We start from the raw sequence: 25,934 nt of genomic DNA, 5'->3' as shown, positions 1-25,934 counted from the left end.
TCATACATAGGGCTAGGCTATAGCCTATCATAAAATAAAGTCTACTAAAAAAAAGAGAGATTTAATTCCAAAGCTAGTCTAGTCCTACAGATGGTGGTCAACTTAGCTTAGTACTTGTAGGAGGTAGTAACAAAGTGCGAAGCAGGAAAGGCAAACGAGAAATTTATGCGAGGCATCGTTTTACCATCATCAAAAAATGCAAGGCATCATTTTATTATTTCCCAACATTTCCCAATCACCGAAATTGTAGCCTAGGCCCGCTAGTTCCCTTTCGCACCTGCCTTGTATTTTAACTCGAAATTTGTTAACCAACTTTATTCTGAATACCACAACTTAGAATTAGTAGGCCTACTTTAATGAAGAAAAATCACATAAAAGTAACAATAAATCCGTTAAATTGGTGATTTTACAGTATGTTTTTCTCGCATACTGTTCACGAATTTTGCATACTCAATGTTCAATATTTTGGTTTTTATGGAATCAAAAGAGCAAAATTAATTAGAGGGCTAAAAACTCTTGGGAATCCATATATTTAATGCATTATTTGGTGAAAATCACATACAATTTCAATAGATTTTGTCACTGTCACTCAGTAAGGAAAAATTTTACTGTTGATACTGTAAACAGTTTCGTTAAAGGGGGATTCTGGGTTTAAAATTGCTTTGAAATTTCGTTTATTTATTAAATAACAAATATTATAACAATATAGACATGTCAGAATGAAGAAGTAATAATGAGAAATCAAAAAAATTCATGGAAAGTCTGTTTTTCAGCAGCTTAGGAAGCTCATTAATATTCATGAGGTATTCACAAAATCACGTCATCAGTGGATGCCAAACTCGCGATGTCATCTACGTTGTGTTTGTCTAATTTACATCTCTCTCCCCTGTCAAACGACGACCACCTGATCATTGTGAAATACATTTTTTGTAGATTTTCTAAGCTATAGGCCTAAAGTGTAATAATAACAGTAGCATATATTTATTTGACATTTAATCGCCCGTATTCTTAAACCGGACTTTAGTCGTAGTTCGAGCTATTACTTCAAATTCGATTCATAAATGAAGTAGTCGAAGTTTGCAGTTCGACTTAATGAAGTCGAGCTTTTAGTCGAGTTTCACACGTCTGGGTAACAAAGGCTATACATTGGCCAATGTCGAGAGTATTTGAGGAGCAGACAAAATTTTGCGCATTGATATCACTTTCCATTTTCTTACAAAACTTTTTACGCATCAGGACTATATACATGAAAAATAATTTTAATCGTTAATTATTAGAACAAGATCAGTACTTCTGATTAACAACAAACAAAATCTTCAAAATATATTTAGGAACCGTGGCGGTACGGTAACTTTCATATTTTCTAGGCCTCCAACAAAGTATTGTCGCTATGGCGTTCAAGTCGAACTTGCGCGAAGAAAATAATGTAATTTGTATACGGTTGTAAATAAAGATGATTTTCATTATTATAACATACCGTATTGTTCCTAATAAACACCCCCGGGGCGTTGCATTTTTTAAAAAGGTGGAGTTTGTTAGGGGTGAAATGTAAAAATCATAAATAGAGCCTAGGCCCTATATGAGGCCTACCCTAAACAAGTTGCTTCAGACGGTCAATCAATGTTTTATCGTGCAACAAATAAGTTCACAGGGTACCTCCAAACCCCCTGCTATGCTACTGTGCCTGCGTTTAGCTGTAATTTTTACTTTTACTTCGCCTTTATGTTTACAACAGAAACAGCGTGTTTATCATACTGTAGTTTATTGACATCCGCCCTCAACTTGATGAAAAGTTCTAACAACTCGAAAGGTCTTCATGAACCAGACTCCTTGTAGCAATTCCGTGTTGTGTGAATAAACATGTGATTGTCTGATCCCTGTTGTTTTCCTGGTTTTTAAAGACCAGCGATGTATGTTGTCGCGAATTGAAAAAAAACGTCCAGTGTCCTACACACGCGAATTACCCTACGCATCCGGTGTAGGCCTACATGTTTGTCACGCTGTTAGTGTACATCGTTATCACAGTTGCTGAAAAATGTGACTTTCCGGGCTGAAAACCAATTCTAAACGTGAGAATCCTGTGTTTATATAGATTGGGCACTAAGGTGTGTTAACAAAAAATGAAGGGGGGCGTTTATTAGGGGCGGGGCGTTTATTAGGAACAATACGGTATACCAATGTATATTTAATTTTAAGCTAATATAAAAATAGATATTTCATTCTTCAATATCTGGCCAATATAACAACTCAATGACTGTTACATTTTTTATAAACCTCGTTTAAATACCATTTAGTCGACCATTTAGCCTGCCCCCTTGAGAACTAAAAAAAATCGATCAAAATCTATTGCAATTTAGTCAAGGTTGGCCTGATTTAGTCGGCGATTTAGTTGAAGTTCGGTTTATGAATTAAAATGACGTCATTTTTAAAGTTTTAGCTCAAACTCGAATACGGGCGTTAATGAAATACAAAATTTAGTACAAATCATGATGGAGTCATAAATTATCTGTCTGTTTTTAAACCTCTATAGTACAGATTGTATTATCGGCTTCATGTACTAGCCTAAATCATTTTTTTTTTATAGGTGAGAGCCATTCTGACTAGGGATTCCATGCCACGATGGCTACGTTAAAACATTGGGGCCCATGGGCCTAGCTAGCCTACTAGACGATTGGCCCATAAATACCAAAACTCAGTGGATTCTAAACCCATCCTATCAACCAAACTCCTAAACAATCTAAACCTAAAACGTTCTACAAAATCGGCTGTAAATATTGATGCAATTAAAACAAGGTCCGATCGCCGTCCGCACGTATGGTGTCCCGATCGTCTAAGTAGGCCTAAAATAGTTTACTCTCCAAAAAAAGCGGATACTGCATCAAGCAAGTAGACCTAGTAGGAAAGGTAATTGTTTTAACTTTGATTGTTCATTCTTCTAGAGTGAAAGCTTACGTAGAGCATTGTATGTCAATTCGACGTTAATATTAATGGATTGACCATACCAATGTTGAGCTTAAACTACAAAAAAAGTTAAATAAAGTTTAAAATAAATTAATAAATTGTGTTTGTGTTCTTGGCTGCTTTACCATAATACCATGTTAGATTTACTTCAAAATAATTGATTTTGTTTATACGTGTTGTTAAACTACACACTGGCTGCTTACAATCTCTAAACTAATAACCAAAGATGACGATTCAAATATTGAATTTTTAATGATAATTAATATACAAAAAACCAAAATGTCAATGAAACTAAACTGAAATAATAAATGTTAAGAGGATATATTCATGATTTTAGATTGCTGGTTCTTAACCGAGTCGATTTTAATAGAACATTAAATTATTCTTATAGACCTATAAAAGCTATTAATTAATTATGATTGAAAAACTGTGGTAATAAACAATAATAATAATAATATATTTAAATGGCTCTGGTAATAAACGTTGGGTAGCGCCCTCTATAGTTTTGGAGAAAAACATTTACTGAAAAAAAAAGCTTGCGCGTCAATATTATGGCTCTGGCTGACCGAAATGTCTAGCGCCCTCGGGACCACAGGCTGGCCAAATGTATAGCGCCCCCGGACCACAGGCTGGCCAAAAAAGAACCACAGACTGGCCGTGTGTTTGACGACCCCTGCTCGAAATAACAGTACAGTACTCAATGTTTACGATCCACAAAGCGGTAGTCATGTGATTCCATTTCAACTAATCACGTTCATGTATTTACTTAGGCTATATACTGTAGAACAATATAACTGAAAAATCAGATTTGTTATAAATTTGTCACTGATCCATGATGAAAATTGTTTGATTGATTATTTATTATGCATCATGTTAATTCAATATTTATAAATAACACAACAAGTTAAAGAAACAATTTTGGACACGCTAAGAATTAAATGTTTCATCAATATATTTTGAGTGCATTTATATGATTTATTTACAGTGATAAGCAAATAAACCAAATGTGAACGTTAATAATTAATTCTTAATAAAGTTCAATTTTATTTAGAAATAGTGGAATGAAACAAATGTTATACAAGGCCAAAACATAAAAAGTAGCATATAATGTGTTTATAATAACTATGTTAAACTGATTCGTAAATGTAAATAGGTATATTAATGTGTGTATATATTTGTAATGGATGTAATATAAGGTCAAAAGAAATAAAGAAACAAATTGTGAGTACTGATTTAAGATATAAAAAAAGAAACAACTACTTTTTAATACATTTTTTAATATAAAGTAAATTTAAATGATAAATAGTCGTACTTTTACTATAACTTGCAATAAACATCAAATGTACGTTTTTAAAGCATACTTTTACTCCATCGATTTTGTACATGTATAAATATAGTGCCTTTTTAGCTGCTATATTGAATTTTATTGTTTTATATTTTTATAAAAATGTATGTATGTTATATAATATATATTTGTAAAGGAATGAATAAATGTGGGTGACCCCCACGAAAGAGAAAAAAAAAAATAAAGTTCAATTTTGTGTATATATCTTTATTTTTGAAAAGGAGACAATGAATACAGACAGGTAATTTAACCATTTCATTTTTAATTACTAACCCATTTTTAAAGTTTTATTTCTCTTGAAAACTAAATGCAATTTACAATATGATGCGATATTTTTTATTGTCATTTTAACAACATGCTTCAAATGAAATTTGGTTGGTTTGTAAGAAAAAATAAACGATTACCAAATAAACAATTTTGTCATTTCCAAAGCGATAAATTTATATGAATGTTGTATTTTTAACTAATGTTGATTTAAAAAAAACAACTTTATGAACTTTAATTTGTTTTATTTCAAAGTACTGGGTAGCACTTATTTGTATTATAGTAGCAGTCTGTGCAGTTTATATGGACATATAAAAACCTTGTTAATTTATGTTGTTGCTATTGTAATTATAGTTGGATTACTGGTTATTTTAAAGGCAAAGAAAAATAATGTGAAGTGATAAAGATGTCAAATAGAATGCTGGGTTTGTTGTGGCGGAACTCTAGATTCATGGCCAATGGTGGAGCATTAACATCACTGTACCGTTCAGTTGTGCACCCCCACCTGGAATATTGTTCAGTCATTTTTAATTCAATTTCTTGTACACAATCTCAGCGTATTTCTAATGTTCAGAACAAATTTATTAGATTCCTTACTCGCACTTGTCCTAATTATAATGTTTCTCTTATTTCTCTTGAAAATCGTAGAGTTGTTTTGATATGGTATTTTTATACAACTCTTTCAATTCTGTTTATGATTGTCCTCTTGTTGCTTTGTTTAAGTTGAATATACCAACTCGTACTCGCAGCAAGTGTTTGCTTCATGTTCCTTGTCGTCATGTTGAATGCACAAAACGAGGTATTTTTCAGCGGTTACCTAACACATTTAATAGTGTGCTTGTTACTTGTTTGGATATTGATTTATTTTATGATGGTTTAAATGTATTCAACGGTAAAATTGTTAAATCTCTATAATGTTCCGATCTTTGTTTATGTTATTGTTGCTTATTTGAATGTATTATTATAGTTTATTATGTTTATATTCAACCTGTTAGTGGCGGTTTCATCGCTGTTGGTTGTCAACTGAATAAAATAAATAAATATCTATATGTATTCTCATTATGAATCTAAATAATAATTTATATTATATAATATTAATAATATATACATTTCATTTTTTTCCCTTCATTTTATAATAAGCGTAATCAAATGATGTATAATTTAGTTATTAGTTATAGCGTTCTAAGTGTATATTCTGAGTAGAATAGCTAGTATTACACATTTTGTACTCAATTCACCCATTTTTATGCAAACGTGATATCTCCTGTCCGTACCAAATGACACAGTCATCAGTCCAATTCTGTACATGGCTAAATTGTTGAATGTGAATTTTAATTATCGAAATATCAATACATGCAGTTCTGTTGAGTTAAGAGTCATTGTCTGTAAGAATCAAAGAAATATCAAAAATAGTGGCAGACTCAAAAAAATGGATTTCTTTCAAATTTTGCACATGGCTATTATATATATGTATTGAGAGAAATCAAATATGAAGTATTTTTTATTTCACACATATATTTCCATGGCAACGGCCAAATTTGTGTTTTTGACAAATTTTGTCCTTTTTTAAGGTTTTTTAAAATGGATATTGGTACTACTTTGATGAACGATATTTTTGTTTTGTTCACTTAATTATAAAAAATAATTAGTGTATGCATAATAACAATGCATTGTGTACCTGTTTCATATTTTTTTTTTATTTCATACTTTTGGAGATACCATTTATTTAAAAAGGGGTGTTTTTCACTTTTTTTAAATTGTTAAATGCAACTAAACTTTACTTCACCATAACGCCCAAAGTGGTGTATTTTTTTAGCTGATTTATTAGAAATAGGTAGTTCTAAGGTTTAATAATTGATTTCTAAAATAAAATACTGGGGTAATTTAAAAATCTACAAACAGTGTTGCGAGAAACATAGGCATTTTTATAAAAAAAAAAAAACATGGTATATTAGTAAAAACATGTTATTTTCTTTGATTACCTGATTTGAAACTCTTTGGTCAGAAAAATTCTTAATGTTTTATATAGTTATAGTTGTGATGTGAGAACAAAAACCAATATTTTTAATTATAGATTCTGTAATTCCCAGTTTTAATGTCATTTTATAGGTTATATCCTCTGGAAATTTGAATAAATTATCAGATCGTTGTGAATTTTAATCTTTGCAACAGATTACTCCTCTCTTATTTTGAAGCTCCTCTTTCATTTTTTTACTTCTTTTATTTGCTAACCTAAGCAGATCCCACATGCCCATCCACCATCACTTTCGACTACCACCCCACCTCCCCCCCCCCCTACCCCGACAATAACCACAAAAAGATAAACTGCAACACTTTGGTCGATCATCCACTATAGAGTGTCAAATGCATGCATTCAGGCACCACCCACACTGCCGCTACCATCGCCCAACCAATAGACGGATTCAAACTCCTCCATCCCACCCCTCCCCCTTTCTCAAAGCCCCCACCCACCCCAAGTTAAAAATTGCAATGCAAAAGATAGGACATAAAGTTTTTAGACCCTCGCCTCCAACCCTCGCCTCCAACCCCCTAACTATTTCAAACTTCTGGATCCACCACTTTCCCCTCCCCAAAATTGAACCAATCAAAAGTCAATGATATACTCAGGTATGTTAATGCTACATAACAAATATTGAAGCCCTGATGTGAAATTTCATTTCATTTAAGGTCAGCATATAAAATATCACACTTTATATTAAATATTGGTTTTAAATTCTATATTTTTTTTACTGTGATGGTTGGATTCAGTATTAATTATTAATTAATAATTATCTGATAATTATTTAATTTCCCTTAGTTATGCATAGCAACAGTTACTATGGTAATTACAATTGAGATATTCTTAAGAATTTTCATACTTATCTTATACAAATTTAAATTTGTAGATTATTAGCAGGTATGCCTTATTTGCATTTTCAAATTACCGTTTCACAAGGTCATATTCGTAAGGACTTTCTTCTGTGATTATTTTTATTCATGAAAACCCCATATTTTATTTAAAGCGGCCACCTCCCTTAACGGACGCAATTTGAAAAGCCTGTTTGTTCTTCCTATCTAATTAGTGCATTTGGTACCTACCGTAAGCGGCCACCTCCTGTAAGCAGCTGCGGGCACCTTGTTATACTAACAAGGCCAACAGCCATAAGTCGCGTTCTAAAACGCATAGTGATAACGGACCGACAGACAGACCGACAGACATAGTGAACTATAGAGTCGCGTCCACGCGACTAAAAATGAGATGACCTCCCGTAAGCGGCCACCCGAAAAATGTGATACTTATTGCATGGACCTATGAATTAGAGGTCCATGTTTATTGCATTTCTTTATATATTAGCTTTATTTCGAAGCGGTTTTAAAAACATTACTGTGAAGAGATGAGAAAACTACACAGATTTTGACCGACCATTTTTCATATGATAAAAGCTTTTAAAATTTGTCTGAAAATGCTAAAAAATACTAAACCACCTGATTAAAAATAATAATACAATTAGCTGGAAAATTGAGAGGCTCTTTTCATTAAGAATATCGTGTATAGCCATAATACGTGATTTTGGCCCTTTATCGGCAGAACCTCCCGTAAGGGGTAACCGGCCACTTTTCCAGGTCCCGAGGATGGCCACTTACGGGAGGTTCAACTGTATTTAGAAAAACAATTATCCTTAGTTATGCATAGAAACAGGTTCTAAGATAACATAAATAATACATTTTGACATAATTTGACCGAACAAATGACCCTTTCACAAGGTCAAACATTTTCTGGGATTCAGTAGGTAAGTAAATTTGGGAAAAAGTAGTACAGCTATGTAATCAATTGTTTGTAGTCATGAAACCCCATATTAAAAATATTGTACTTAGTTACGTATAGAAACAGTTGCTACAGTACACTATAGGTAAAATGTTGATGTCATTTGACCTCAATATGTAAAATATAATTTAAAAAAAAAATTATCCTTAGTTACGTAAACAAGTTTAAGATAACACTAAAGGTCAATTTTTTACCTTTAATCAGATTTGTCAAGACTTTCTTTCTGAGATTATTAGGATTCAGTATTTAAAGTAAATTTGGCAAAAAGTAGAAATGTAAAACTATGTAGAAAAAATGTTTTGTATTTATGAAAAACCCCTTATTTTTTTAATATTTTCGCATAGAAACAGTTACTATGGTAAAATGTTGACCTCATTTGACCTCAAAATGAATGAACTGACAAGGTCAAGTTTGTCACCACTTTCAGATTATTAGAATGCAGTAGAAGTAAAATTGAGACAAATTACAAATGCAATAAATTCTTTGTATCCATAAAAACGCCATTTTTACGTTTTTTTTAAAAATTAGTTTCCTTAGTTACACATAGAAATGGTTGCTAAGGTAACACTATAGGTAAAAAATGAAAATTGTTGAGAATTTGTTATGAACTATCTTGTAAATTTTTATCAAACATTAATAGTTTAGTAGTAAAGTGGGGACCTGTCCTGTTCTGACCCCTTTTGACCTCAAATGACCTATTTACAAGGTCAGATTTTTTGGGAGGTCTTTCTGTATCTCTTTACACAAAATAGATGTAAACATTTATAAAAACCATTGACGCAATTATTTCAAAGTTTAACATTATTTTCCGTCAACTAAATATTTCAATGCAAAATACTGTTTTTTCTGGCAATTAATTGAAATAAACCTGGCAACACATTGTCCTATTTTATCTAGACTATTCGTATGACTCTAGTAGCATTATGACAAGCCACATATACATTTTATTATTGTATTAGCCATATTTAAATTGTGTTTCATGTGTTTTGTTTGTTGATATTTTGTTTGTATTTTTTTGTATTTTTCGTATTTTCCTGGCAACACAAAACCTATGTACCAAATTTACCCCAGTGTTTTTTTCGTGATTATTGTTGACAAACCTATTGACTATCAAATTACAAAAGTTCATTGATATAAAAACACCACTTTGGAAGTTATAGGTACGTTTATGAGGTATACTTTTATAAAAAATATATTTTTTTAAAACACCCCTTTTTAAAATAATGGTATCAACCAAACTCCATTTTGTAAATTTTTTTTTCTACATTAAATGGAACTCAGTACATGTTGTTTACACTGCTATAAACAAAAACTGTATACTGTAAGTATTTTTGGTTAAAATAAGTATACAAGTTTGTACTTTTTCACTATAGAAAATCTGTGAAAAATGGCAAAAACATCAAAATTTGGATAATTGACCATTGTCATGGCAACGGAGGCTAAAAATTAAAATGAATGTTGTAGATATGCTTTTTATTGAAATGTCTATTCATGGTAAAAATTTAAGCGAAATCCATTTTTTTACATCTGCCACCAAATCTTTGATTTTTACAGACAATGGCTCTTAAGTACTTTTAAGTACTTAACTAAAAAAAAAACAACATTTTGTTCAAAACAGAGTATTAAAATACTCTGTTTGCGTGGTTTTGAACAAAATGTTTTTTTATGAATTATATTCCTGATGTTCATATAATATTTCATGTTATATATTTTACTATTTTTAATGTTAATATTATCCACCTGCTGCAACTTCAATATTTTTAAATAAACCTTGAATATAAATAATAATAATAATAATTAACTACAAGAAAGAAATGTAAGTTGTACTTTGTTTGTTTTCAATTTCTTTAAATAAATATTAAATATATTATATTAAATTAAATAAAGACACTTTGACTATAGCAAGTCTTTTTACATCCTTTCAAGAGGATTGCATGGAAAAAAACATACTTTACTATTTTCTTGTTTACAGTCTACATTGTTTTGTAAAAATTGTATAAAATATGTTTGCTGGCGATTTGATGTTGGGAAAACTGCAATCCATTTATCCTTTTTTTCTATACCTATTGTAAATATTACAATAACTATTTGTAAAAATGTGTTCAAAATTGAAACGATTAAAACATTCTATGTCAAATGCAGAGCCGAACCACTAGTTTTTTATATCTTGATGTTATTTTTTGTATTGATCATCAACACAACAATAAAATCAGCGATGATAAATGTTGAACATCTACAAATTATATACATGAATTTTTGCAAAAAAATAAAATCATATTCACATCCAATTTATGAAAATTATATTACAATGTTAATTGTGAATGTGTTACAAGAGGATTATCTGTTAAAATATAATTGGTATTTCATTAAAAAATATGGTATGGGGTCAAAATCTGTCCATATAGTTAACTGTTTTTATAAAATGATAAGCCCACATTTAAATCGATTAACCTTGAAAATCCTTAATAAAGTATTAGTGGCCTGTTTTGAATGATACTGACTAGTTTTGCGCACCATATATTTGTAGCCCAGACCATATTTGGCGGCCAAAAACAGTCTTAATAACCAAACTGATTTTATCAGGGCCGACCAGTTTTGGCAGTCAAAATTGTTCTGGCCTGACAAATTTTGGCTGCCATAATTGATCCTGCAGACCAATGCTGCCATGACATACCCATTATAGTCATGTTCTTTGTTCTAACAAATTATCTCATCTGTTCAAGATATACTTGTCACTCCAGTTGTGTGTGATAATAAATGTATATTTAATTATTTGTTATGATTATGCATTTTTTATCTGTGTAATTATTAGATGCCAATGGTGTTTAGGCTTATATGCAAAACTAGCATTAAGTTGTTAATCATCTGAAAATAAATATGTAAGTGTGCTGAACTAAGGCTACTGTCAGATCTGCTGATATGTTCCTGTATATAACACCAAACCAGAGAACTTATTCCTTCAGTTTCCAGTAACATGTGGACCATTAAAATACAGGTACACTTTTGTTTAGTTATTCAACATTAATATTTACAAAGAAACCTTATACGAGGAAGTTTCATTTGGATGGGTTTAGAAATGGTAACATGTATATAGGTGAATATATAATGTTATAATATTAATTTAGTTTATAAATAATATGTTTGTAAATAGTGTGTGCTTAGCTTTTGTTAACTGTGTTTAGGGCCTAAGGTTTATTGATTGTAAAATCAATTGACTGGAAAATGTCCAGATGGCAATCAGTTTGTTCTTTGTTAATATGAAACACTGACAGTTTATATTTTCGATTAAATAGGCTGGCATGCAAGACTGATTGAGGAAGTCGTGTGATGCACAGAACGCGACAAAGAGGGTGTTGGCACATAACAATAAACACCTTGTATTGTACCTTGATGAACACCTTGATGTAGAGCTGCACAATCCCATTGCTTACCAGTGGATGGATGATTCGTTCCAGACATGATTAACCATGATTGTATAATTTAATTCATTAGTGTGAGTTATATTATTTGTTTTTATTTCATTACAGCAAATTTTAGGCTAATTTTACTATTTGTAGTAATATGAAGGTTAATAAAAAGCTAGTCAAACAATAATACAATAACACTATACGTTGGTTTAGTAAAACAGTAGCCAAAACATGGTTCATCTATCCAGCAGAAGTATGTCATGTGGTTTGAGATGCTAAAAATGTTAGGCCCTTTTCACACTGATGGCGTTTTAGCGTACATTTATTTTGGCCTCACGATCGGTCAAAAAGTTGGTGAATTACAGAAGAAAAACAAAAATATCAATCCATGCGCAATGCATGTTGGGATTTATAGCGGGCCGCTATAATGATTAGAATCTCCTTATTTTTCACATTTTTAACCGTTTAAAGATGAGAAAAGTTATCTCATTAGGACCATATAGTATTCATTTTTACATTAAATGAGATCTAAAAAACGTAGGGAATGTGGCTTTATTTATGTGATTCAAAGGTCCTATTGTTTGTCGAATATGAAGTTTAAATAGGCATCTATTTTTAATTGATTTGTTGATTGAAGTAGACACAATATTTCAGATTTAACAGTTATTTTTAGTTGTTCATTTTTTCCATTATAACCTTTATTTTGACATTATTGACATTCAAATGCGTTCCCCTAAAAAAGTTCCTCTCACATACATGTACACATTGATTAATTTATATCGAAAGTGGAAATGGTTTTGTATTAAATCAATGCTATAGCGTACAGATTATGGATGGTACCGTTTTGGTACTGCCAGTCATGTAGATCCTAATGACATTCCGTGGAAGCCAATTGGCCAATGGCAAATCAATCAATTGGGGTGGGGCATAACCATATCAGGTGCCAAACATTTCAGTTGATCTAGTGAAACTACGTGTCCTGTTGTTTTATAGTCTTGCCTGGAAATTTCTGTCTTTAACTTTTGAATTTTATGTTCTGCCTGTATACACTTGTGACCTATTATTTTATTTAAACATAGCCTTTAGAAATATCTTACTGACTTATATATAGATTCAGTTTAATACACTAACTTTCTATTTTATTTGTTTTTCTGTTTTTTGGAATTTTATATTTTAATTAAAATTTGAATGTTTATCTTATATTTTTTTTTCTCATAATTGTAATGTATGTAAGAATTTACTTTGTGGAGAACCTCTACTTATTGTTGTCTTAACATTTAGGTAATGCTGATAGTAATACTGAACATTGATTGACTTTGTAGCCTACTGTTTCTATTATTGTATATTCTGTATTTTTAACTACTGTTCTATCATTTTATTTACAGAAGACAACACAATGGCAGATTCTAAAGTTAAAAATTTCTACAACCTAAAAGCTGATCTCAGTAGATGCTTTGTCGGTGAAAGATATCGTTGGCTAAGGTTCCTACTATTTGAAATTACAAATCAAGATGTCAATGAACATGACTTACTCAATTCACTTGAAGAAAAAGGTTTCATCTCACCAACTAATGTTAATTTGTTGTTAGAGATTACAAGGCTATCAGAACTCAGGAGACCTAAAGAACTTGTAAAACAGTATATGAAAGACAACAATGTTCAGGACAGGACTGATACATATTTGTCATCTTACAGAAAGCGACTGTTTAAGGCCCTGAGATGGATTGACCAAGATGCATTCAGAACAGTTATTACTTTCTATAAATTAACAAAATATAATTTATCAAATGTATGGGATGCAGTTCTCAGGCTTGAAATTGATGGAAAATTAGCAGATGATCCAGACAAAATACAGAGGTTTGCTGACCTTGTTAATGTAAAAGCAAGATACATACTACTTGGTAAAGGTATGTTGTAGAACTATCCTGAAGTTAATTATTAATGTTATTTCCATTTTAACACAAAAGTTATGTAATTTTAATTTAATTTCATGAATTAGATTTTCAGGACGCGTACAATGAAGCCTTGAAAGGAGGATCCGTCAAAGTCAATCTTGGAATGCTTAAGGTGATGGGACAGGAAGGAGTGGGTAAAACTTGCCTCATCAATGCCTTACTTGGAAAAGAGTAAGTAGTAGTAGGACAGTAAAATGGACATTACAAAATAATTGGGAGTCAACTAAGAAATACAAACCAGCCAACTTTTATTAATTTGTTTTTGATAAACTACTACTTTCTAAATATTGCAGTAATAGATCTAACAATAGTTAAATAAAAACTGTTATAAATATATAAATTGGTTTACTACAATAATTATAACACCATAAAATAGTTTATAGAATATAAAATTTAATTACAACTTTGCACTTTTAAAAACGATCCTCAGAATTGTTGAATAACTTATATAACTTCCTAAATGTATAATTCATTATTAATATGGTTTTAAAGTAAAAGGAGGAAATAACATTTTACAATGACATAAAAATAAAAAAAAAAAATATTGGTTTCAAATTACTTACTTATTTCAGATTTCAGAAAGATCATGAGATTACAGTTGGCATAGATATGATAAGAACAGCAAGCACAACATGGAATGAGATTGAAGCTGATAGTGGTAAGCATAAATATTTTTACTCTTATATGTATATCGTATTTATATATATATATATATATATATATATAAACAAATCAGGCAAAGAACATGAATTCTAAACCGCCCGGTGATATACTGAAATTTAATTAATTAATTTGAAACGATAAAGATGAGGAAATCTGTGAGAATGAGAAAATATATATATATATATATATATAAATCATACTGTAAATTATAGAAACAGTGCTCATATTCGGAACATGATCGATCTCATAATCGCGTCAAGCATAGCTCATTGCTCGACGCGATTATGAGATCGATCATGTTCCGAATATGAGCACTGTTTCTATAATTTACAGTATGATTTATAAATAATTTACACAGTGCTACGCAACACAATTGATTTATATATATATACTTGCACTGATGAAGGGCTAGTGTTGCCCGAAAGCTCTGCTAACTTTTCTGGCTGTTTTACTTTATCGTTTTGATTTAGCCTTTCGCTTTTTTTTTTGTATCCATTGAGATCTAGCCACTGATACCCACAGCATTGTCATTTTTTCAGTAATAAATCATACTGTCGAATTATAGAAACAGTGCTCATATTCGGAACATGATCTCATAATCACGTTTCAATATTTTGTTTAGTTGTATGAAAAAATGTCTCGGGCGGGATTTGAACCTGCGACCTCACGCTTAATACAGGGCGAGTATCATACCACTAGACCACAGAGCAATATATGGTATTATCACAGAATTTTTACCCACCATGCAACAAACGCCCTCACAATCATTGGAGCCCTAACTAGTCAGAATAAATTCCAACTTTTAATACGCAACGGTTTTTTTAATATTGTGTGTATGTAAATCAATTGTGTTGCGTAGCACTGTGTAAATTATATATAAAAAAATAAAAAATACTTTTGCCAATGAGCTGAAATTTAATTAATTAGTTTTAAACGATAAGATGAAGAAATCTGTCTGCCTTTTTTATCTAAATTAGTACATATTATTATATCTCCAAAAATGTATTCCATCACAAAACCAGTCATACAATAACTTTTGCGGCGAAAGTACAAAATAGGTGGTGTTGTTGTATTTCAAAACCAATAGTATAAAAAAATATTTTCCAAACGTGAAAAGATTTTTTTTTTCGTACACAAAAAAAGTACTATTAAACAATCGTTTAATAGTGCGTACTGTTGCACGCCATGTGTCCCACAATTGTCGAATCAAATGACAGGAATTTATTTAGGTGTTATATAATACTGTATATATTACCGTATCTTTCTTTTACTGTCCTGATGCGAAAGCTCACTAATGATGATAAGAACACAACTATACTCATAGTAATGACTGACTGATTAATTATGATAATTAAAATATTAAAATAATAATACTTGTTATGCCATTTGTGGAATGACCAAAAAACTTGTTTCCACTACAAGTGCTTCTACAGCGGTTCTAGGACACCTACCCCCTAGACAGTTTCCCCCTAGACAGTTACCCCCCGGATGTTTACCACCCGGACAACTACCCCCTTAGGACAACTACCCCCTTAGGACAACTACCCCCTTAGGACAACTACCCCCTTAGGACAACTACCCCCTTAGGATAACTACCCCCCAGACAACTACCCCCTTAGGATAACTACCCCCTTAGGACAACTACCCCCTTAGGACAACTACCCCCTTAGGACAACTACCCCCCGGACAACTACCCCCTCTCTTAGGACAACTACCCCCAGGACAAATACCCCCATGACAACTACTCCCCCCCCCCCAATCCAAAAGTAGACAAATATATAGGACCAGTTTCTGTAAAAATGAAATCATCTGTTTTTAACGGGTGTTTCGAAACTAGAGACCCGAGACCAGAGACCTGACAGGGGGGGGGGGGGGGGTAATTGTCCGGGGGTAATTTTCAGGGGGTAATTGTTCCTAGGAGGTAATTGTTCCTAGGAGGTAATTGTCCGGGGGCTAGTTGTCCAGGGGTTAGTTGTCCTACGGAGGTAGTTGTTTATTGTCCAGGTCCAGGATGTAGTTGTCCTACGGGGAGTATTGTGTCAGAGGTAGTTGTCCGCGGGGTAATTACCGGGGGGGGGGGGGGGGTAATTGTCCGGTTGTTGAATGGTCTGGGTGATAGTTGTCCGTCCGGGGGGTAGTTGTTCTAAAGGGATAGTTGTCTGGGTGGTAGTTGTCCAGGGGTTAGTTGTCTTACGGAGGTAGTTGTCCTGAAACATTATTTGCCCTCGGAGTATTGTCCAGGTCCAGAGGTAGTTGTCCGCGGGGTAATTATCAGGGGGAGTGGGTAATTGTCCGAGGGGGGGGGGGGGGAAATGTATTGTCCGGGGTATAGTTGTCCAGGGGGTAGTTGTCCAGGGGGTAGTTGTCCTACGGAGGTAGTTGCCCTAAAAGATTATTTGCCCTCGTAGTATTGTCCAGGTCCAGGAGGTAGTTGTCCTACGGGGAGTATTGTGTCAGAGGTAGTTGTCCGCGGGGTTATTACCGGGGGGGGGGGGTAATTGTCCGGGGGTAATTGTCCCGGGGGTAATTGTTCCTAGGGGGTAATTGTCCAGGGGATAGTTGTCCAGGGGGTAGTTGTCCTAGGGGGTTGTTGTCCGGGGGGTAGTTGTCCGGGGGTAGTTGTCCTAAAGGGGTAGTTGTCCTAAAGGGGTAGTTGTCCTAAAGGGGTAGTTGTCCTAAGGGGGTGGTTGTCCAGGTGGTGGTTGTCCAGGTGGTGGTTGTCCAGGTGGTGGTTGTCCGGGGGGTAGTTTTCCGGGGTGAATATCCGGATACGTCTACAGCTACTGAAACGATTCCATTTGATACAGATCAACAATTAGATAAAGAGGTGATCAAGAAAGTTGAAGAAAATAATCAATCAGTTGTGTTGTGTAGCACTGTGTAAATTATATATTAATCATACTGTTGTGTAAATTATATATAAATCATGATCTCATAATCGCGTTTCATATTTTTTTAGTTGTATGAAAAAATATCTCAGGCGGGATTTGAACCTGCGACCTCTCGCTTAATACAGGGCGAGTATCATTCCACTAGACCACTGAGCCATATAAATTATATGGTATTATCACAGAATTTTTACCCACCATACAACAAACGCCCTCACAATCAGTGGAGGCCTAACTTGTCAGAATAAATTCCAACTTTTAATACGCAACGCTTTTTTAATATTGTGTACTGTATATGTAAATCAATTGTGTTACGTAGCACTGTGTAAATTATATATAAATCATATATATATATATATATAATTTGAAACGATAAAATGAGGAAATCTGTGAGAATGAGAAAAAGCCGCCCCAACCGAGACTCCAACTCGGACCGTCTGCTTGATATGCAGTTGCCCTAACCATTAGACCACTGGGGCTTTCATGGTATTGTTCGAACTCGATTGGATAGCAACTCTTTAATATTCTCGGCGTGGTACGGCGGAACAGCACTAGTCCTCAGTTGTACGCACGCACAACAGAGATCAAATTGATACGCCCTCATCTTTCGGTATTTTTATTCACGAGGCGGGATCTCCAAAGAGATACTTTTATATATATAAACACAGTAGGCAAAGAAAATTAATTCTAAACCGCCCGGTGATATACTGAAATTTAATTAATTAATTTGAAACGATAAAGATGAGGAAATCTGTGAGAATGAGAAAAAGTCGCCCCAACCGAGACTCGAACTCGGACCGTCTGCTTGATATGCAGATGTCCTAACCATTAGACCACTGGGGCTTTCATGGTATTGTTCGAACTCGATTGGATAGCGACTCTTTAACATTCTCGGCGTGGTACGGCGGAACAGCACTAGTCCTCAGTTGTACGCACGCGCAACAGAGATCAAATTGATACGCCCTCATCTTTCAGTATTTTTATTCACGAGGCGGGATCTCCAAAGAGATACTTTTATATATATAAACACAGTAGGCAAAGAAAATTAATTCTAAACCGCCCGGTGATATACTGAAATTTAATTAATTAATTTGAAACGATAAAGATGAGGAAATCTGTGAGAATGAGAAAAAGTCGCCCCAACCGAGACTCGAACTCGGACCGTCTGCTTGATATGCAGATGTCCTAACCATTAGACCACTGGGGCTTTCATGGTATTGTTCGAACTCGATTGGATGCAGACGGTCCGAGTTCGAGTCTCGGTTGGGGCGACTTTTTCTCATTCTCACAGATTTCCTCATCTTTATCGTTTCAATTAATTAATTAAATTTCAGTATATCACCAGGCAGTTTAGAATTAATTTTCTTTGCCTACTGTGTTTATATACGCGATTATGAGATCATGTTCCGAATATGAGCACTGTTTCTATAATTTACAGTATGATTTATATATATATATATATATATATATATATATATATGTATATATAAATCAATGATGTTGCGTAGCACTGTGTAAATTATATATAAATCATACTGTAAATTATAGAAACAGTGCTCATATTCGGAACATGATCTCATAATCGCGTCGAGCATAGCTCATTGGCGAAAGTTCCGTATTTTTTAGTTGTATGAAAAAATGTCTCTGGCGGGATTCGAACCTGCAACCTCTCGCTCACAGGGCGAGTATCATACCACTTCATACAACTAAAAAATACGGAACTTTCGCCAATGAGCTATGCTTGACGCGATTATGAGATCATGTTCCGAATATGAGCACTGTTTCTATAATTTACAGTATGATTTATATATATATATATATATATATATAAAAATGCAAAGGCAAACTACTGAAAAAATGACAATGCTGTAGGTATCATCAGTGGCTGGATCTCAATGGAGATGCAAAAAAAAAAGCGAAAACCTACATCAAAACAATAAAGTAAAACAGCCAGAAAAGTTAGCAGAGCTTTCGGGCAACACTAGCCCTTCATCAGTGCAAGTGAAGGTACTTAGTCAAGATAGATAGAAATATCAGGCAAGCGCTGCCTAAGTGGACAGGAATAAAAGAAATAAAACAAAAGAGGCATAAGGCTGTTGAATAGAGGGTGTAGATAGTATTGGGTAGAAAACAAAGATGATAGTTTGGTAGATATAAACAATTTTGGAATAAAACTAAAAAGCAGCTTAATTGGTTAGACAATTAATAGATTGTCTAATCAGAAAAATGCAGCCAGTTTTATTACTCTTAAATTTTTCAGTAGAGTCAACTAATGAACAAGTTTTGCAAGATTTGCCGCAAAGGTGACTGCCCAAATTTTGGCTGTCATGAGAGTTAATAGCGACTCTTTAACACTCTCGGCGTGGTACGTTGGAACAGCACTAGTCCCTCAATTGGACGCACACGCACCAGACATCAAATTGATATGCCCTTATCTTTCAGTATTTTATTGACGAAGCGGGATCTCCAAAGAGATACTTTTATATATATAAACACATCAAGCATAGAACATTAATTCTAAACCACCCGGTGATATACTGAAATTTAATTAATTAATTTGAAACGATAAAGAGGAGGAAATCTGTGAGAATGAGAAAAAGTCCTCCTAACCGAGACTCGAACCCGGAACCTTCTGCTTGATATGCAGATGTCCTAACCATTAGACCTCTGGGGCTTTTGTGGTATTGTTCAAACTCGATTAGATAGCGACTCTTTAACATTCTAGGCATTGTACGGCGGAACAGCACTAGTCCCTCAGTTGTACGCACGCGCACCAGAGATCAAATTGATACGCCCTCATCTTTCAGTATTTTTATTCACGAAGCAGGATCTCTGAAGAGATACTTTTTTATATATAAATATCACAGGCACAGAATAAATTCTAAATCGCCCTGTGATATACTGAAATTTAATTAAATAATTTTAAACGATAAGATGAGGAAATCTGTCTGCCTTTTTTATCTAAATTAGTACATATTATTATATCTCCAAAAATGTATTCCATCACAAAACCAGTCGTACAATAACTTTTAAGGCGAAAGTACATAATAGGTGGCGCTGTTGTATTTCAAAACTAATAGTATAAAAAAATATTTTCCAAACGTGAAAAGATTTTTTTTTCGTACACGAAAAAAGTACTATTAAACGATCGTTTAATAGTGCCTACTGTTGCATGCCATGTGACCCACAATTGTCCAATCAAATGACAGGAATTTATTTAGGTGTTATATAATACTGTATATATTACCGTATTCTTTCAAATCTACTGTTTCCTTTCTCTTACTGTCCTGATGTGAAAGCTCACTAATGATGATAAGAAGATAACTATACTCATAGTAATGACTGACTGATTAATTATGATAATTAAAATATTAAAATAATAATACTTGTTATGCCATTTGTGGAATGACCAAAAAACTTGTTTCCACTATAAGTGCTTCTACAGCTACTGAAACGATTCCATATTTGGTACAGATCAACAATTAGATAAAGATGTGATCAAGAAAGTTGAAGAAAATAAGGAGACTTTAGAAGAAACATTCAACATCTGGGATCATGGGGGACAAACGTTATACCATGGTATACATCCGGTAAGTTTTGATATATATATATATATATATATGTAGGACAGTTCAACATCTGGGATCATGGTGGACAATTGATATATACCATGGTATACATTGGGTAAGTTATAATATATATATGTAAGACACATTCAACATCTGGGATCATGGGGGACAATTGATAAACCATAGTATACATCGGGTAAGTTATAATATATACCGTATATGTAAGACACATTCAACGTCTGGGATCATAGTGGACAATTGATAAACCATAGTATACATCGGGTAAGTTATAATATATACCGTATATGTAAGACACATTCAACATCTGGGATCATATTGGACAATTGATAAACTATAGTATACATTGGGTAAGTTATAATATATACCGTATATGCAAGACACATTCAACATCTGGGATCATAGTGGACAATTGATAAACCATAGTATACATCGGGTAAGTTATAATATATACCGTATATGTAAGACACATTCAACATCTGGGATCATAGTGGACAATTGATAAACCATAGTATACATTGGGTAAGTTATAATATATACCGTATATGTAAGACACATTCAACGTCTGGGATAATAGTGGACAATTGATATACCATGGTATACATTGGGTAAGTTATAATATATATATGAAAGACACATTCAACATCTGGGATCATGGGGGACAATTGATAAACCATAGTATACATCGGGTAAGTTTTGATATATATATATATGTAAGACACGTTCAACATCTGGGATCATGGGGAAAATTGATATACCACGGTATACATCGGGTAAGTTATGATATATATTGTAATGTACTGATATACATTTATAATTGAGAAATCAACCTTTGTATTACAATTCAATTGAGTTCACCAATTTGCCCCAGAAAGGTCTAGTGAAGAAATTGTCCAGATGTTTTAATGTTTATCAAAAGAAATGTAAGTTATTTAAGAATAAAGTGCAATATATGGGACACACCATCCTGATTAATTCTTCAGGACACGCATGTATCACACCATTAGGCGACAAGTGTGCAGCAGAAACTAATATTACGATTGTCTGGATACATTTTCCAAATTGGTTAGAAGAAAGGAATTGAATTAGTACCCATTGCATTCAATATTACAGAGACTGAATCCCTTTATCCGATTACACATCTACTTGCAGACCAGTAAAAAGGTCTTACACTAAGAAAATGGGAATAAATATACCTGACCTACATAAACCCAAACCATTACAAACGCCTGTGATCATTAATCAAAATCCAGTGACAACAAACACGCAACCTACACCTCAACCTACCACTACACTTTAGATAATCACGAGACAGCAAACAAACGCACATCGATTACCACCTACTGTAACGCCACCCCCAATACGTAATGTAAACATTCGACAACCTCCAGAGGAAAGACTCGACAAAAATAAGCGAAGCAAAGATACTACACATCAAAATTTACCAGTTGAACTGTATACATCGCCCAAACCACTAGTACCCAACATAACTGAATTTAAGTCAGCACACATCCCAAAACAACAAGACTTAGATAAATTAATGGATGTTATTCAAAGAAAGATAATTCGAGATTACAACCTCCCAATAGATGTTAAACAATTACGTGTTGAACAAGAAACTTCACCATTTTTTAATCCGTTTTTCGATTATTTAGCTCATGATATCCTTCCAGCTGATATTAAAAGCAGCTCATGCAGTTCAGAATAAGTCAGAGCAGTACATATTGTGCGGTGGAGAATTTGTATTGCAATTAGCTGTTCCCGAAAACTTAGCTGAGTCTATTATTTCTCAGTATCACGACAATTTGTTAAGTAGCCACCAAGGTACGATGCGTACTCACCTCACTATTAGGAAATTATTTTACATGCCCCTTATGTTCGAGAAAGTCAACAATTATACTCAAGCGTGTCTTAGATGTCAACAATTTCGTCCTAAAACCGATAAATTACGTCCTTTACACGATCGAGTACCAGCAACTTACCGTCCCTTTCATACACTCAGTCTAGATTTCAAGAGTATGCCAACATCACCATCAGGTTTTAAACATATAATGGTAGTATGTGATGAAATTACTAGATTTTTAATTTGTGTACCTTTGAAATCCATTAATGCCGAAACAATTTCTGAAGCACTAATACAAAAGGTCATCAGTATTTTTGGACCCCCATCTTGTCTTTTTTCAGATGCAGCAACTTTCCTTACAGGAAAATTATTAACACTCTTATGTAACACCCTTAACATTGATAGGAAAATCATCAGCGTCCATAATCATGGTAGTTTACAAGTTGAACATCAGATCCGCACTGTATCTGACCTTAACCAATTCGGAACAGATTGGGTTAGATTTGTATCAACAACATGTTATGCTTATAACTCTTTCTCATCTCCAAATCTAGGTCACTCCCCTTACGAATTAGTTTTTGGCCGCCAACCTCCAAGTTTGACCTCATTAGCATTCAACCCCATTTCAGGATTGTCTCATTCCTATGAAGAAGAATACTTTGAACACCTCAAGAAGAAATTTTAAAACATTTCACAGACCATGCTACAATTACAGCGAACACAACAAAACGTCCAAAACTCAAAAATTTCCCTACGAAAAAAGTCCATTTTACTCAGTAGGACAACTCGTATATTTGTACAAGCCAACGTCATCCTCACTAACGGCGAATTCAAAGAAAATAGCAACAGAATGGGTTGGACCATTAGTAATAGTACTAGACAGAACACACTACATCCTAGCAATGATTAAAGGAGAAATACTTTGCGATGTATTCAGTTATAACAGACTGAAACCTTATTTCATGAGAACACCCAAAGAACGCAAACATGTTACACATCTCCAAAAACTTAAACAATTGTTGAATGAACCCACTGATAATAACGAGAAAATTCAGAACACCATTAATGTAGTAAATGACGAAACCAATGTTGAATTTGTCGACAAACATGATAGGATACCTGCCCAATTGCAATCTGATACAATTTTTTTATCCATTTTTTTTCCAACAATTGTAATCCTTGAATTTTTATACCAAATTCATTTTTAATTTCAATTTTTTTTAAGAGAGAGAAAAGAGAGAGTGAAAGGTTACACTTCAGAGTCAATGGTTTTGTCTAACTCAATTTTGCTTAAGTGTATAATAATGTTTTTTTTCTTTTATATAACTTTAATTTTGCATTCCACTATTATTAACAACTTTTTATATTTTAAATAGATTAGAAAGAAAAAAGGAGGAAACAGAGAGATGTAATGTAATGATATACATTTATAGTTGAGAAATCAACCTCTGTATTACAATTCAATTGAGTTCACCAATTTGCCCCAGAAAGGCCCAGTGAAGAAATTGTCCAGATGTTTTAATGTCCATTGGTCCATAATTAAACCCCAAAAGAAAACAGTTGATTTGACCTCTAACCGTTCACATCGTAACATTATTAGATATTGACAGTTTTAAGTAGAGATTCGACAGGGCCAATTCATCATTGTAACTCACCCCCCACCCCCAGATAAGATCAATCACTCCCCACCAAACGTTAGGACCAATCATTAACCTCACAGATGATGTAATGACATATGCTAATGAATTGAAGCCAATATACCCCCAAGTTGAGAATCGCCCAAACACACCTTACCGACACTTCCTCAGAAGCACATCTTCAGCCACACCTCACTTACAGCATCACTCTTATGCTTTGTTCTTGTTTCTTTAGTCAGTCTTTATTATATATTAAAGATGTATTGTCACTTGAAACACAAAAAAATGAAGGTCAAAATATTCTAAATTTAAATTGGCCATATCAAAGTAATATTAAAATTATTCACTTTAAGTCGAAAATTTGAGCCAAAAACAACAAGTTTATGTAATTAACAGGTAAATTAATTTGATTACATTTCGTTTGGAAAATCGTCGCGAGCGAAAGTAAACAAAGATTTCAAACCATGAGTATGCATTATGCATATGCTAATTAGGATTGTTTACAACTCGTCACAGTTGAGAAGGTATTTTCACACAGATCGTGAGGAAGTTTTATGATTATGCATACAGAGTAGCAAAACAAGCGCGTTTCATTATGGGATATGTTTTGATCGAAAACTTTGACTGGAAGTCAAAGTTATTTTTTTAAACAAATAACGTCTGTATTTCAGTTAAATGATTTTTTTTCGACAAATTTTTGGTGATAGTTAATAACTATTATGATACTTTAAAATGACCCACCTTTTTTCGAAATCTTTTATTTTTTATTTTTTTGGAATTAGTCAAAGGGACAATACATCTTTAAGTTAAATTCAATTAAAAATAATATTTGTTCATATGTTGTTAGAAGAATATTAATCGGTCAATATTTGAATAACAAAATTATTTTTGCAGATCTTCATGACACTACAAGCACTATACATTGTTGTATTTGATCTCAGTAAACCTTTGGATGATCTTGCTACTTTCATTGATTCCACTGGAGTAAGTATTTCTAGAACATGCATTTTATGCATTAAAAACAGTTTGACTATTATAATAGATTTTATTTCATACCTTACAGATAAGATGTTTTTAAAAACTAACCATTTAAGTTTAACTTTAAGATGTTAAGTGTTCTTATAATTTTTTTCAGAGAACATGTAAACATCATTGGACCAATCTCCAGTTCATGTTATCTTACATCCTGTCAGTTTATTCTCATTGTCGTAAGGTGGAAGAAGATGAGGAGAATGAAGTTCACAAACCAACTATCCTTATTGTGGGTACACATAAGGGTAAGCTTGGTAAGACTGAAAAACAGCAAAATGATGAGGTTAATACTTCTTTTGTTTAATTATTAAAGATAGCGACAACCAAAGATACATCTGCTATAAAAGTAGACGTAACAAAAATTAGAGTACATATTTATTACTTAAGCCTATCACATAAAAAAATAGTGAACTACAGAATTGACACATTAGTATTATGATATAGATGTAAATCTTATTTAATTATTTACAAACAGGCAGAAAAGTTGTTCAAGCAAATTCAAGAAGTGCTTAAAACAAAACCATAT

At 33.2% G+C, this 25,934-nt stretch overlaps 2 non-coding genes across 2 annotated transcripts; both read right to left on the bottom strand.

Annotated features, from left to right (window-relative positions):
- Positions 1–18,080: 18,080 nt before the first annotated feature.
- On the bottom strand, positions 18,081–18,152 carry Trnad-auc (transfer RNA aspartic acid (anticodon AUC)). Its single transcript has one exon. It is a non-coding gene; the product is annotated as a tRNA-Asp (tRNA).
- Positions 18,153–18,444: 292 nt separating this feature from the next.
- Trnad-auc (transfer RNA aspartic acid (anticodon AUC)) lies at positions 18,445–18,516 on the bottom strand. Its single transcript has one exon. It is a non-coding gene; the product is annotated as a tRNA-Asp (tRNA).
- Between the last annotated feature and the right edge of the window lie 7,418 nt (positions 18,517–25,934).

This window comes from Antedon bifida, chromosome 3 (genome assembly GCF_963402885.1).
Source record: "Antedon bifida chromosome 3, ecAntBifi1.1, whole genome shotgun sequence".
NCBI classification, from domain to species: Eukaryota; Metazoa; Echinodermata; class Crinoidea; order Comatulida; family Antedonidae; genus Antedon; species Antedon bifida.
The sequence above is the reverse complement of the archived record's forward strand: the minus strand, read 5'-3'. Positions and strand labels throughout refer to the sequence as shown.